This window comes from Macaca nemestrina, chromosome 20 (assembly GCF_043159975.1).
Source record: "Macaca nemestrina isolate mMacNem1 chromosome 20, mMacNem.hap1, whole genome shotgun sequence".
Lineage (NCBI taxonomy): Eukaryota > Metazoa > Chordata > Mammalia > Primates > Cercopithecidae > Macaca > Macaca nemestrina.
This window is the reverse complement of record NC_092144.1, coordinates 44,450,307-44,466,628: the sequence shown is the minus strand read 5'-3', so window position 1 is coordinate 44,466,628 and position 16,322 is coordinate 44,450,307. Positions and strand designations below refer to the sequence as shown.

At 51.2% G+C, this 16,322-nt stretch overlaps 1 long non-coding RNA gene across 1 annotated transcript; it reads left to right on the top strand.

Moving 5' to 3' along the window:
- The first annotated feature begins 1,673 nt into the window (after positions 1–1,673).
- LOC105495544 (uncharacterized) lies at positions 1,674–4,601 on the top strand. The gene is made up of 3 exons (XR_011617552.1): positions 1,674–1,794; positions 2,359–2,433; positions 4,101–4,601. It is a non-coding gene; the product is annotated as an uncharacterized lncRNA (long non-coding RNA).
- The last annotated feature ends 11,721 nt before the right edge of the window (positions 4,602–16,322 follow it).

Here is a 16,322-nt window from a genome sequence, read left to right as displayed (position 1 = left end):
TTAATTTGGCCACAGCTTTGGGAGCACACAGTAGGCCCACAGACAAGAGGGAAGAGCTCAGAGCCTGACAGCCTGGGTTCAAATCCTAGCACCGCCACTTTCTCCTTGTGTGACATTAGGCAAGCAAGTCTCCCTTCCTGGGCCTCAGTTTCCCCATATGTACCACTGGGATAATATGAGCAGTCCATCTGCTGGGCTGCCCTTTGGAGTCAATGGGCTCGTTGTGTGGGACGCTGACAGCATGACTAATTCTGAAAGCTGGTTCCCTTCCTGGAAGGGGGTGGAGTGGGAGGGGTGTGGCTGTGTGTTTTCCAATAGCCGACAATGGAACTCTTGTAGGCAGGGGCCCTCTGGCGTAGAAAACACATCCACCCCTGTGGGTTCTAGACAAAAGCTTCAGGTCTCAGAGTGGAGGTTTACCAGGCCATTTACACTCTTTGAAGATTGTTAAGATGAAATACTGGTTTGGGGGGACTTAAGGACACTGGGGTGGGTTCCCATTTTGCCCTCTCTCCCTGCAAGAAGTGGCTGCCAGAGGTGCGAGGTGGGGCAGGATCTCTCCCACCTACAACTCCTGAGGAGAGGATTAGATAGGCTTAAGAAAACCTCTGGGCCACAGTGATTGGCTCAGTGGGGTTTAATTAAAGTGAAGCATTGGAATTTTTGTTGCTTACTTAGGGTAAGAAAAGATTTGGGTTTTGGACAATGGGGAATACACATTTAAGGACTGGAAAATTGGCAGTTACTTTGCCATCACAAGAAAAGCCAGCCTGAGGACAAAGTTAATGCTATAGAGAACCACAGATCAAGAGAAATGCTGAGAAACTGAGTTAGCACCCTGATCAAACCATGCCTGATCACCCTCTGGAATTTTCAGTTATGTAATTCATCTAAAAAATCATAAAACACAATCTGTGGCTGGTTTGAGTTACTTTTTATGAGGCTTTCTGTAACCAAAATAGCCAAAGTGGTATAAGAGAACTTCTGTGGACCCAGAATATCTACACTTTCACTAGGCTATCACATGATTTTTACTTGGTTTTGAGCCAATGTATTTCTCTTAGCTTCAATCAGTTCAAGAGTCTCTAGATGCCAATGAGTGCTTACCTCATCAGGTCAGGGCTCTCTCTTCAGGCAAACCTGGGTCCCATGAACCTACATCTTTGAAATGAACACAATGGGGCTGCTGGAGTTGTTCTCCTTCCCCAGTTGAAAAGGGGCGAAGAGCTGGAGGAGCCACAGGACTTGGTAAAAACAGAAGCACAAGTGCCTGGAAACTCAACAGTCTTCCGGTCAAAGGAGGTGATGTGTGAGTGCATGGTTGTTTGATAAATGCCAGGGGAGAGTGGGTGGCACCTAAAGATGCCCCTGAGGGTCCCGCATCTCTGCCCCACCCACAGGAGGACGGGGAGCAGTGCATAGTGTGGGTGGAAGCCTCACGGTGGCAGAATTTCTTACAGTGCTCCCCAGCCCAGAAGGCCTCCCGGGCCGGGTGGTACCTGCTCCCCATGGAGCAGCCGCACTGGACGGGGGACACACAGTCCATGCCACTGAGCACAAAGCCTGGGTCACACTGGCAGCCATCCTGGCATGGTGTCAGGCAGCTGTTGGGCAGGGCAGGCTCGGCACAAGAGCTAGGACAGGAGGAGCCACAGAGCTCGTAATTGCTGTGGGGAGGACAGGCCAGCTCTGGAAGAAAACAGGAGTTAAATAATTGAGCAAGCATTACTATTCTGGAGCATTTCCAACCAGAAGAGGACCAAGGGAGCAGAGAGAGGGTTGTGGGGGCCAAGAGTAAGTCATAAAGGCAAAGGAGGGAAGGTGGAGGCATCATCAGGGTGTAGCATAATGATGGTGGTGTGATCATGGTGGTGATAACGGTGGCAGTGTGATCATGGTGGTGATAATGGTGATTGTGTGATCATGATGGTGATAACGGTGGCGGGGCGATCATGGTGGTGATAATGGTGGTGGTGGTGGTGATGGTGATAGTAATGGTGATGATGGTGGTAGTACTGGTGATGTTGGTGATGTGATGGTGTTGATGGCGGTGGTAATGATAGTGGTGATGGTAATGGTAATGATAGTGGTGATGATGGTAGTGGTGATGATAGTTGTGGTTGTGGTAACAACGATGGTGGTGGTAGTGATTATAGTAGTGATGGTGATGGTGGTGATGGTGATGGTTATGATGGTGATGATGATGTTGATGGTGGTAATGGTGATGGTGGTGATGATAATGGTGATGGTGATGGTAATGATGATAGTGACAGTGGTGATGACAAAGGTGATGAAGATAGTGATGAAGAAACACCCTTGGTCATGCTGAGTCATGTTCAGGTCAGTTTGTCATTTCAGCATAACCCAGACCATCCTGACTGATGCAATAGCGCTCAGTGTCATCTGCCATTGTTATTGCAGAGTTTTAAGCAGGTAGGTTCTTCGGGGGAACAGTTGGCCAGCAAGGCATGCAGTGGCTCACTTTGGGTGGTGTTGACCTAGGAGGACATCCTGGAGGTGGTACTGGGCCAGCCGGGGAGATCAGGCTGAGAAAGACCCTCCTTGGAATACCCACTCACCGCAGGCCATGGGGTGTCTCTAGGGCTGCATGGGAAGGCTGCCCTGCTGGCATTCCTGGGTATAGCTCCCCAGTACGGCACACAGAGACTCTCTTGAGCCCCCCCTTGGCACAGAGGTCACGGGTGCAGTTCTCCACATGGACCTGGGGATCCACGTCCTTACTTCAGGCCCTATAGGGCCCATCTTGGGTGCCCAGCAAGCCACAGAAGGCCTGGCATAGGGCTGCCTTGTCTGGTGGGCACAGAGGGGCTGGATCCCCCGTTAAGCTGTTAGCCTCAGAGAGCCACATGCTGTCAGAGCCGCTGAAGTCATCCCGGGTATCCATGCTGAAGTCGCCGCCCAGGCCACAGAGGGTGTTGGTGTAGGTCTCAGGCACTACCACCCAGAGGGCATGGGATTCGTGAAAGGTCATGGAGAGGCCGGGTGCCACCTGGACTGTGATGGCCAAGGGCGTGGAGAAGGCCCAGAGTGTGCCCCCCAGCCAGGATCAGGGGCAGGCCAGCCTGGGAGCTGTTCACCTGGAACGCAGACACCCAGGCTGCGTCGGGCAACCACGTCCAGACACGTGTCCTTCCTGGGCCCCTGCTCCTGCCACTGCTGAGATCCACTCTGCACATGGCACCCAAGGAGCCCTTTGAAACCACACATCAGATCCTATCCCTCCCTTGCTCAAAACCCTTCCATTGCTCCCTAGTACACTTGGAGAAAATCCAAACTCGCCACCGAGGCCTGGGCAGTCCCACAAAATGAACCTCTGTCCCCTCTCCTCATCTTGTCTCACTCACTCCTTCACTCGTCCGCTCACTCTGCGCCAGCTCTCCGGATCTCCCCACCACTCCTCCAACACACCAGGCACCCTTCCGGCCTCTGTTCCTCTGCCTGGACAACCTCCCCATGTATCTACATGGTTCCCGGTCTCTCCTTCCGATCTCTGCTCCACACTTCACTGCTTCTTTTCTTTTCTTGTTTTTTGGAGACAGGGTCTTGCCCTGTCATTCAAGCTACAGTGCAATGGCATGATCTCGGCTCACTGCAGCTTCAGCATCATGGGCTCAAGTGATTCTCTCACCTCAGCCTCCCGACTTGGGACTACAGATGCACCACCACGCCTGGATAATTTACTTGATTTTTTGTAGAGATGGGATCTCACTATGTTGCCCAGGCTGGTCTTGAACTCCTGGGTTCAAGCAATCCTCTTGCCTCAGCCTCCCAACGTGCTGGGATTACAAGACGCATCACCACGCCCGGCTAATTTACGTGATTTTTTGTAGAGACGGGATCTCTTTATGTTGCCCAGGCTGGTCTTGAACTCCTGGGCTCAAGCGATCCTCCTGCCTGGGCTTCCCAAGTTCTGGGATTATAGCCATGAGCCACTGTGCCTGGACTGTTTCCCTGTCTTAAAGGGTAACACCCTCACTGGCCCCTCACCCCTTTCCTGCTTTTTTCTTCTCCAGAACTAGCTGTTACCTTTCGACATATCAGAAATTTACTTCTGTATTTGTTTGTTGTCTTTCTTCCAGGGATTTTTGTCTATTTTTCAACAAAGTTCCTGCCTTTGAAGAATACATACTCTGTCAAAAGGAAGACAGATCATAAACAAGGAAGTGATTGACAGAAAAGATGATTTAAGAGACTGACAGATACTTCAAAGGAGAGAAAATGAGAAGGGTTACAGTAGAGAGAGGCTAGGAGTGGTGGCCTTTTCATGTGTATGGTCAGGGAGGGCTTCTTGGAGAAGGTGACATTTGCACTGAGACTTCAAGGATGAGAATGATCAGTTACATAAGGACCTCCAGGAAGAGTGTTTAAGGCAGAGGAAACAGCCTGTGCAAAGGCCCTGAGGTGGGAGCCTCCCTGGGGTACAGGAGGACACTAGGAGGTCATTGTGGCTGCTGCAGAGTGAGTGAGGGGCAGGTGGGAGGGGACAAGGGCAGAGAGGCCACCGTTTCACTCTTAGTGAGGTGGAGCCGTGGGAGGGCTTTGAGACGGAAGGAATGTGACCTGAGCTTGTTTCTTTTTCTTTTTTTCTTAACCGTTTTTTTTTTTTTTTTTTTTTCTGGAGACAAAGTCTCACTCTGTATCCCAGGCTGAAGTGCACAGCCTCAGCCTCCTGAGTAGTTGGGACTACAGGTGTGTGCCACCATGCCCAGCTAATTTTTTTCTTTTTCTTTTCTTTTCTTTCTCCTTCTCCTTCTCCTTCTTCTTCTTTTTTTTTTTTTTTTTGAGATGGAGTCTCGCTCTGTAGCCCAGGCTGGAGGGCAACGGCACAATCTCAGTTCGCTGCAAACTCCACCTCCCGGGTTCAAGCGATTCTCCTGCCTCAGCCTCCCAGGCACCGGTCACCACACCCGGCTAATTTTGTATTTTTAGTAGAGAGGGGGTTGCACCATGTTGGCCACGCTGGTCTCCAACTCCTGACCTCAGGTGATCCACCTGCCTTGGCTTCTAAAGTGCTGGGATTACAGGCATGAGTCACCACGCCCGGCCTAATATTTTTATTTTTGTAGGGTGGAGTCTCACTGTGTTGCCCAGGCTAGTCTCAAACTCCTGGGCTCAAGCAATCTGCCTGCCTCGGCCTCCTAAAGTGCTGGGATTACAGGCGTGAACCACACCTGGCTCCTGAGTTCAGATTTTTTTTTTTTTTAAAGGTGGAGTTTCACTCTTGTTGCCCAGGTTGGAGTGCAATGGTGTGATCTCTGCTCACTGCAACCTCTGCCTCCTGGGTTCAAGCGATTCTCCTGTCTCAGCCTCCCGAGTAGCTGGGATTACAGGCTCATGCCACCACACCTGGCTAATTTTTGTATTTTTAGTAGAGACAGGGTTTCATCATATTGGTCAGGCTGGTCTCGAACTCCTGACCTCAGGTGATCCGCCTGCCTCAGCCTCCCAGAGTGCTGGGATTATAGGCATGAACCACCATGCCTGGCCTCAGACTTTTAAAGACTGCGTCTTTACTCTGCCTGCTGTGGGTGGGGACATGGCACTAGTGATACAAAGTTGACTTGACTTTGCAGTTATATGTTTTATTTATGGACTATTATTTTTAATTTTAAATGTAAATTTTAAATAGAGATAGGGTCTTGCTATGTTGCCTAGGCTGATCTTGAACTCCTGGGCTCAAGCAATCCTCCTGCCTCAGCCTCCCAAAGTGCTGGGATTAAAGGCATGAGCCACCACACTTCATCTGTGCTATTTATTGATTACATGCTTTTATGCCCTTACTAAATGCCTTCTCCTAGGCAATTCACACCTCTTAGTCCTCACACACAGGTAGGTCCCATTCACTTCCCTTTTACAGATGGGAAACTGAGGCACAGAGATGTAAAGCCACTAGGGCCAGGTCCACAGCTAGCAAATGGCACAGTGGGATTCAGTCCTGGCCCCCTGGGCCCATCACCACAGGATTCACCGTGTTACCACATGGCCAGCTAAAGCATCCACTGAGCCCCAGGTGGGCCCAACGTGCATCAACCCTGTGGGGCTCAGACAAGAGTAGAAATGGAGGCGCACACCTTATACATCTTCATGTTAAAATTACAAATAAAGCTGTCACACTATTACATGGAATATGTTCTATCCTCCCGCCTCGATGCATAAACCTCCCTAGTGTCCTGGTGGTCAGGTGCAAAATCAGAATTTCCAGCTTTTCCTGGATGGGATCTGGCATCCAAGGAGAGGCTGCCCTGGGCCCATCTCTTCTCTGTGCAGCCCCAGCTCTGGCCCTCTCTGCAAGAGGCACTGCATCCCCATACACCCAGCCTATACCGCTCTGCCCAGCTTGCTCCACACCTGCTTCCTGCAATGCTGCCTAGAATGTATCACGTCAGCCACATGGTCCACTCTTGTGAGGATGGACGTGGGGACGAGGCCGGCGTGGGCCCTGGAAGCAGCTCTGAGCCTCTTAGGCAGGGAATCCCCGTTCCTGAAGCATGGTCTAGAAGGGGAGGGCCATGCAGGGCCCAGACTTCAGGAGTCAGGGGCATTTCCCAGAGGACTCTAAAGCCCACGGAGTGGGGTGCAGCCAGCAGAGGCCAAAGTGGGTGGATCCTCTGAAGCTCAGGACTGGGGCCCTCTGCCCTGTTCTAAAGGTAACAGAGTCCTGCTGGGCGCGGTGGCTCACGCCTGTAATCCCAGCACTTTGGGAGGCCGAGGCGCGTGGATCACAAGGTCAGGCTTGTTACCTTCTGACAAATCAGATCAGGCAAGATGGTGAAACCCTGTGTCTACTAAAAATACAAAAATTAGCTGGGCATGGTGGCGGGCACCTGTAATCCCAGCTACTCGGGAGGCTGAGGCAGATAATTGCTTGAACCCAGGAGGTGAAGGTTTCAGTGAGCCGAGATTGCGCCGCAGCACTCCAGCCTGGGCGACAGAGGGAGACTCCATCTCAAAAAAAAAAAAAAAAAGAAAAAGAAAAAAAGTGACAGAGTCCTAATAGCTCTTTCTCCAAAAAAAACTGCCCTCAGGCCACCACCATTTATTTCTTTAGCCTGTTTGTGTTTTTCTTTGAGGTAGGGTCTCTGTTGCCCAGGCTAGAGTGCAGTGGCACAATCTTGGCTCATTGCAACCTTGACTTCCTGGGCTCAAGTGATCCTCCCACCTCAGCCTCCTGAGTAGCTGGGACTACAGGCACGTGCCACCACTTGTGGCTAAATTTTTAAATTTTTTATAGAGACGGGGTTTCGCCATGTTGGCCAGGCTTGAACCCCTGGCCTCAAGCGATCCTCCTGCCTCAGCCTCCTGATTGTTCTTGATGAAACTTTTAACCATGTGGTTTGTTATGCATGTCACGCCCACAGTCCACTTCAAACTTGTAGCACACAGTGAGCAACTCGGACAAATCAGGATCCAGTGTGGGGAGGTGAGAGGTAGGATTAGGAAGGGCCCAAGGGGAGCCCTGGTCTGGCTTGAAGCTTGGGTTAACATCCCAGGCAGGGCTGGGGTCTCCCTGGGGAGGAGGGTTTCTGATTCACCGGGGAAGGGGACATCCTAGCTAGCCAAGTGGGGAGGCCCTCGTTGGAGCTGGGGGCAGCAAAAGCAAAGGAGCACGTACTGCCTCCCAGGCTGGCTCGCCACGAGGGCAGGCGGACGTGGTGCTGGGCGCAGAGCTGGACGTAGGCCTCCAGTGCGGTGCACAGCATGCTGTTGCCTGTGCCATACTGCAGAGGTCAAAGACGCACGCCTGCGTGTAGGACACGGGGCCCTCGTACCTGTGGCACTTGGCCAAGGGCCCGGAGCGGTTTGTCAGAACGCTGTAGAGCTGCTCCCCTCCGGGCCTGTCCTGGCAGGGCTCAGCGCCGCCAGGGTCCCGCCCGCAGCTGAGGGATCACAGGACTCAGCACCGCCACCTCCAAGCCTCTTCCTCCTCCTGCCTCCTGCCTGGCCACCTTCGGCCAGTCCTCCTCCTCTGCCCTAGCCAGGCTCTCCCTCCCAGCTGCTGACAGCTCCTGATGCAGTTTTAGACACGTTTAAAAACCTCAACTCCGGCCGGGCGCGGTGGCTCAAGCCTGTAATCCCAGCACTTTGGGAGGCCGAGACGGGTGGATCACGAGGTCAGGAGATAGAGACTATCCTGGCTAACACGGTGAAACCCCGTCTCTACTAAAAAAATACAAAAAACTAGCCGGGCGAGGTGGCGGGCGCCTGTAGTCCCAGCTACTCGGGAGGCTGAGGCAGGAGAATGGCATGAACCCGGGAGGCGGAGCTTGCAGTGAGCTGAGATCCGGCCACTGCACTCCAGCCTGGGCGACAGAGCGAGACTCCATCTCAAAAAAAAAAAAAAAAAAAAAACCTCAACTCCGTAGTGACAAAAGATTTTCATACAGTCACTCAACATGAGGGAGTCATTAATTTCTTTTTTTTTTTTTTGTGATGGAGTCTCGCTCTGTCACCCAGGCTGGAGTGCAGTGGCACGATCTCGGCTCATGGCAACCTCTACCTCCCGGGTTCAAGCGATTCTCCTACCTCAGCCTTCCAAGTAGCTAGGATTACAGGTGTCTACCACCATGGCCGGCTAATTTTTGTATTTTTAGTAGAGAGGGGGTTTTGATATGTTGGCCAGCCTGGTCTCGAACTCCTGACTTCAGGTGACCCACTCACCTCAGCCTCCCAAATTGCTGGGATTACAGGTGTGAGCCACCTCACCCGGCCAGGATAGTTATTAGTTAGATCATGGATTCCGGAACCAACTTTGTTAGCTTCAGATCCCAGCTCTGCTACTTGGACGAATTCCCAAATCTGTGCCATCCAATACCACAGTCACTAGCAACCAGAGGCTACTGAGTATTTGAAATATAGGTAGTGTGACGGAAGATATTTAATTTATTTTACACATAAATTTAAACAGCACGTGTGATTGGTGCATTGGACTTTGCAGGACTAAGGTCTCAGTGAAGGGAGGCTGGCAAAGGGACTCATGCCTGTAATCCCAACACTCTGGGAGGCCCAGGTGGGTGGACCACATGAGGTCAGGAGTTCAAGACCAGCCTGGCCAACATGGTGAAACCTTGTCTCGACTAAAAATATAAATATTAGCCGGGTGTGGTGGCATGTGCCTGTAATCGTAGCTACTCGGGAGGCTAAGGCATGAGAATTGTTTGAATCTGAGAAGCAGAGAATGCAGTGAGCCGAGATCGTGTCACTGCACTCCAGCCTGGGCGACAGAGCAGGACTCAAATAAAAATAAATAAATAAATAAATAAGGTCTCTGTGGCAGGGAGTGCTTCCTGTCTCCCCTGTGAGAGGTGGGGGAGTGGAGTATTTAGGATTAGGGACCCTGAAGCCAGGATGCCTGGGCTCAAATCCCTGTTCCACCATTTTTTTTCCCCTCTTTTTGTGACAGGGTCTCGTTCTGTCACCCAGGATGGAGTGCAGTGGTGCCAGCACGGCTCACTGCAACCTCGAACTCCTGAACTCAAGTGATCCTCCGGCCTCAGCCTCCAGAGTAGCTGAGACTACAAGTGTGCACCACCACCAGGCCTAGCTATTTTTTTTTTTAAGTAGAGACGAGATCTTGGTATGTTGCCCAGACTGGTCTCAAACTCCTTAGCTCAAGTGATCCTCCTGCCTTGGCCTCCCAAAATGTTGGGATGACAGATAAGAACCACCATGCCCAGCCTGTTCCATCATTTCTTATTGTGGGAACTTAGACAGATGCTTCTCCCTTCCATGCCTCAGTCTTCCCCATCCGTGAATGGGTATAATCATTGTTCCTGATTCTACAGAGAGCCGTGTGTGCAGTTCGCACCCTCTTCTTCCACCTGTCTTTCCTCGAAGGCTGCCTGTCTGCCCACTGCTTTCCCCGAGTCCTGGATTTCTCCCAACCCGGGCCCTTCCTGGTCCCAGGCAGCCACTCACCCAGGCCGGCTGTCCTGGGTCCACCAGGTGTTGTCAAAGACGGCACACTGAGGGCGGGCACCCCGCTGGGCAGCACCTTGTCAGCACTGGGGTTGCCATTGAAGTTGCCACAGAGGCCACAGAGGTGGCCCCGGAACTCAGGCCCCACGCGCACCAACAGCGTATTGTGGCCGTTGAACTGCACCTGGAGCTGGGTGCCCACCTGCAGGAGCACCAGGCCCTGCTCCCGCCACACGCGGGCCACAGGGCCCAGCCGCACCGGGAGGCTCACTGCCTGGCCGTCCACCTGCAGTGCAGGGGAAAAGCTCAGGATCCACCTCCCCCACCACCTTCCACCCCCTAGTGCCGTCCACACGCTCCTCATGACCCCACGGCAGGTAAGGTGTACGAATCTCCGAGCCCAGCTGTCTGCTCCACGCCACCAAGGACCTCACACCTCACACTGCCGAGCTCACCTTAGCCCCTTCCCCTTCCTTTCCCCTCCCTTAGTTTTCTCATCCACCTGCCGGGCTGTAAACCCCAGCGGTATTCTGACAGCTCCCAAATGTCTACCGCCAGCCCTCACCCGTCCTAGAATTCCAGGCATCCGCATCCTGCCGCGCCCCAGCTCTGGGAGAAAAGAGGCACCTCGAACTCCCCACGTTCAACTCTGAACTCCTGATCTTACCCCAAGCCTCTTCTCCCACCTTCTCCATCTCAGGCAGAGGCAGCTCTGTCCAGGACACGGAGTTGGAACCTGCCCTTTCTCTCACCCCACAGCTGATCATTTCAAAATATTTCCAGAATCTAACCATTTCTCACTCCCTCTACTGCCCTCTTCCTGATTCCAGCCACTGCCATGTTCTGCCTGAACAATCATGTCAGCCTCCTCTCGTCTACCTGCTCCCCCCAGGTCCTCGGCCATCCGTCCCCTGCATGAAGCCAGAGGGATCTGCTAACACCTGAGTCAGATCAGGGCTCTCCTGGGCTCAGAGCCCTACCCGAAATCCCTGGAACTCCCAACCCATTCTGAGTGAAAGCCAAAGTCCTTACAGTGACCCACAAGGCCCTACAGGATCTGTCCCCATTAACGCTCCAACCTCACCCTACTCTCCCTGGGTGCCTGGGTTTACTCCACTCCAGCCACACTCGCCACTGGCTTCCCTTCCTTTCCCTTCCCTCCCCTTCCCTCCCCTCCCCTTCCCTTCCCTTCCCTCCCCTCCCCTCCCCTCCCCCCCCTCCTCCCCTCCCCCTCTCCTCCCCTCCCCTTCCCCCTTCCTTTTTTCTTTCTTTCTGTCTTGCTCCATTACCCAGGCTGGAGTGCAATAATGTGATCTCAGCTCACTGCAACTTCTACCTCCCAGGTTCAAGCGATTCTCCTGTCTCAGCCTGCTGAGTAGCTGAAACTACATGTGTGCCACCACTCCCATCTAATTTTTGTATTTTTAGTAGAGACGGGGTTTCACCATATTGGCCAGGATGCTCTCAATCTCTTGACCTCGTGATCTGACTGCCTCAGCCTCCCAAAGTACTTGGATTACAGGCGTGAGCCACCATGCCCAGTCTTTCTTTCTTTTTTAAAATTGTATTTTATTTTATTTTAGAGACAGAGCCTCACTCTGTCCCCCAGGCTGAAGTGCAGTGGCACCACCATGGCTCACTGCAGCCTCCAACTCCTGGGCTCAAGTGATCCTCCCATGTCAACCTCCCGAGTAGGTGGGACTACAAGCACGTGCCACCATGCCCGGCTAAATTTTTAATTTTTAGTAGCGACGGGGGTCTCACTATGTTGCCCAGGCTAGCCTTGAACTTCTGGCCTCAAGTGATCCACTTTGGCCTCCTAAACTGCTGGGATTATCCTGTTCTTTCTTAATAAGGCTAAGGACATTTCTGCATCTGGACTTTGCACCTAAGGTTCCCTGAGCCTGCAGGGCTCTTCCCTCATTGCTCATAAGGCTTCTCCTTCCCTCCAGCAAGTCTCTGCTCCAAAGTCACCTCCTCAATGAGGCCTTTCCCGCTCACTCTGTTTAAAAATTATGACTCCCACCCCATACGCACATGCACTCCTGGTTCTCCTTTCCAGCTTTATTTTTCTAGGATTCATCACCATCTGAAATATTATGTATTTCTTTTTTACTGTCTCTCACTATTATAATGTGCACTCTAGGAGAGAAGACACCTGTCTCTTTTGTTCTCTGCTGTGTCTCCAGGGCCTAGAACAGGGCCTGCTACAAAGTAGATACTCAGAAAAATTTTGTGAATGGATGGATGGAAGGATGGATGAGTGGATGGATGGATGGATGGATGAGTGGATGGATGGATGGATGGATGGAGATGGAAGGATGGATGAGTGGATGGATGGAAGGATGGATGAGTGGATGGATGGATGGATGGATGGATGGATGGATGGATGGAGATGGAAGGATGGATAAGTGGATGGATGGAAGGATGGATGAGTGGATGGATGGATGGATCGATGGATGAGTGGATGGATGGAAGGATGGATGAGTGGATGGATGGATGAATGGATGGATGGATGGATGGATGGATAAGTGGATGGATGAAAGGATGGATGAGTGGATGGATGGATGGATGGATGAGTGGATGGGTGGATGGATGGATGAGTGGATGGATGAAAGGACGGATGAGTGTATGGATGGATAGATAGATGGATGGATGGATGGATGGATGGATGAATGGATGAATGGATGGAAGGATGGATGAGTGGATGGATGGATGGATGGATGGATGGATGGATGGATGGATGGATGGATGGGTGGATGGATGGATGGATGAGTGGATGGATGGATGGATGGATGAATGGATGGAAGGATGGATAAGTAGATGGATGATAGATGGATGAATGGATGGATGGCATGGGCCAGGTGGTAGGTGCAGGTGCCCTGGAAGTGGGCTATGGCCCCATTGAAGGTGAAGTAATGAGGGTCTCCAGTGGCCACGCAGGTGCCCAGGGGGCTCCGGCAATCCAGCTGGCTGCCCTGCAGACCACAGATCTCCCCAGTGGGGCAGCACGCCGGGCTGCAGCAGAAATGCCCTGTTCCGTCACAGCTGCAGCGGCGGCGGGTGCATCGGTTCAGCCAGACCAGGTCCCCTACCTGGGGAGAGAGGCCAGATCAGCTTGCCCTGCCCAGCCCAGCCCAGGTGGACCCAAGCAGGGCCTCGTGGAGGCCCGAGGCTGGCCTGGCAGCTGACCCAGAAGAGCAGAGGCTCAGGGGCTGGCTCAGCATGGGATGGGCATGAATGCCATGCCCAGAGTCAACAACTGGGGTCTGACCATCACGACAGGCTACTGCCTTACCCAGAGGGCAGCAAACTTGTGACACCTGTTTTCTCTTAGTGGAAAGCACAGCCTAGTGGTTAGCAGCACAGTTTTGGGATCAGAGAGACCTGGAGTCCAGACCTAGCTCTGTCCCTTGAGATCTCTGTGCATCTTGTAGCCTCAGTTTACCCCTCTGCACATTGGGGGCAATCAAAGGCTGTTTGAAGGTCAGTGCGGTCATACGCCTGAGGCTCTCACCACCCCGCTAGCCTACAGTAACCAAGTTCTTGACATATATCTGATACCTTTATTAATAACATGCTGGCCCAGTGCTCAGGGCATAATATGCACTCAGAAAATATTACCTTTGATCCTGATGACAGGATTACACACGCAGCAAAGGACCAAAATATGTTCACAATGGTTATCATTATAGATCATTGAGTGGTTAGCACAGGAACGCAGCAAATGCCTGGTACATACTAGCCATTATTGTTAATATCACCATTATTTTAATATGCTTACACAAGGCACATTGTAAATGCCCAAACTCTTCATATATTAGCCATTATTATTATTACTATTCATAAAATGCTTAGCCCAGGTATGAACACAAAGTAAATATCCAACACATTATATTGTATTTTATTTGTTTACTTTTTGAGATGCAGTCTTGCTCTGTCACCCAGGCTGGAGTGCAGTGGTGTTAGCTCACTACAACCTCTGCCTCCCAGGTTCAAGCGATTCTTGTGCCTCAGCCTCCCAAGTAGCTGAGACTACAGGCATGTGCCACCATGCCCGGCTTAATTTTGTATTTTTCAGTAGAGACAGGGTTTCGACATGTTGCCTAGGCTGGTCTCCAACTCCTGACCTCAAATGATCCATCCACCTTGGCCTCCCACAGTGCTGGGATTACAAGTGTGAGTCACTGTGCCCAGGCCCCAATACATTTTAATTTTTTTTTTTTTTTTTTTTTTGAGACGAAGTCTCCTTCTTGTCCCCCAGGCTGGAGTGCAATGGCGCAATCTCGGCTCACTGCAACCTCTGCCTCCCGGGTTCAAGCAATTCTCCTGCCTCAAGCCCCCGAGTAGCTGGGATTACAGGCGCCTGCCACTAAGGGAGGAGACCACCACTCATGCTGTCTTATGCCCAACTTCTGCTTCCAAAGAAAGAAGAAGTAAAAACTAAAAGGCAGAAATGGAATCCACAGGCAGACAGCCCAGTGCCACACCCTGGGCCTGGCAGTTAAAGATTGACCCCTGACCTAATCGGTTATGTTATCTATAGATTACAGACATTGTATAGAAAAGCACTGTGAAAATCCCTGTTCCTGTTCTGTTTCATTCTTACCAGTGCATGCAACCTCCAGTCACGTACCCACTGCTTGCTCAATCAGTCACGACCCTCTCACGCAGACCCCCTTAGAGCTGTGAGCCCTTAAAAGGGACAGGAATTGCTCACTCAGGGAGTTTGGTTTTTGAGACGTGAGTCTTGCCAATGCTCCTGGCTGAATAAAGCCCTTCCTTCTTTTGGTCGGTGTCTGAGGGGTTTTGTCTGCAGCTAGTCCTGCTACACCACCACACCCAGCTAATTTTTGTATTTTAGTAGAGACGGGTTTCACCACGTTGGCCAGGTTGGTCTAGAACTCCTGACCTCAGGTGATCCACCCACCTTGGGATAAAGGAATAAAGCCCTTCCTTCTTTTGGTCGGTGTCTGAGGGGTTTTGTCTGCAGCTAGTCCTGCTACACCACCACACCCAGCTAATTTTTGTATTTTAGTAGAGACGGGTTTCACCATGTTGGCCAGGTTGGTCTAGAACTCCTGACCTCAAGTAATCCACCCACCTTGGCTTCCCAAAGTTCTGGGATTATTGGCGTGAGCTACCATGCCTGGCCACATTTTATTTTTTATTTTATTTTTATTTTTATTTTTTGACGGAGTCTCACTCTTATCACCCAGGCTGGAGTACAACAGCTCACAGAAACCTCTGCCTCCCAGGTTCAAGCAATTCTCCTGCCTCAGCCTCCCGAGTAGCTGGGATTACAGCATCTGCCACCATGCCCTGCTAATTTTTGTATTTTTGTAGAGACAGGGTCTCACCATGTTGGCCAGGCTGGTCTCGAACTCCCAGCCTCAGGTGATCCACCTGCCTCAGCCTCCCAAAGTGTTGGGATTACAGGCGTGAACCACCGCTCCCAGCCCACATTTTAATTATTATTAGTAGTAGTATGGGACCTGATGTGTGATCACTATTCAAATGTTGGCCATCAAAATAATACAAACGGTTTGGGTGTGGTGACTGACGCCTGTAATCCTAGTACTTTGCGAGGCTGAGGCAGAAGGATACCTTGAGGTCAGGAGTTTGAGACCAGCCTAGGCAATACAGTGAGGCCTCATCTCTACAAAAAATTTAAAAATTAGCCAGGCATGGTGGCACGCAACTGAAGTCCCAGCTACTCAGGTGGCTGAAGGGGAGGATCATTTGAGCCAGGGAGTTTGAGGCTGCAGTGAGCTAAGATGACGCCCCTGCACTCTAGCCCCAGCAACAGAGCAAGACCCTATCTCAAATAATAATAATAATAATAATAAAATACATAAATAAATGAATAAAAATAAATAAAAATAAAAAATAAAAAAATAGAAAATAGCACTGACCACAATACTAAAACATGTAGGACAGAGTCTTGTACCCATTAATGATAAATAAAATGAGCTGTTTTGATTATTGTTATTATTACTACTATTACATTGCCAAAGTGTGTAGTGGGGCCATGCACTCAATAAATAATGGCTAATATTTTAAAAAGTCAATAGTGCTAACAGTAATAATAATAATACATATATTTTTTGAGACAGAGTCTGGCTCTGTTGCCCAGGTTGGAGTACGGTGGAGCCATCTCGGCTCACTGCAGCTTCCTCCTCCCGAGCTCAAGCGATTCTCCTGCCTCAACCTTCCAAGTAGCTGGGATTACAGCCGTGGGCCACAACATGCAGCTAATTTTTGTATTTTTAGTAGAGACGGAGTTTCACCATGTTGGCCAGGCTGGTCTCAAACTCCTGACCTCAGGTGACCGCCGGCCTCGGCCTCCCAAAGTGCTGGGATTACAGGCGTGAGTCACCGCACCC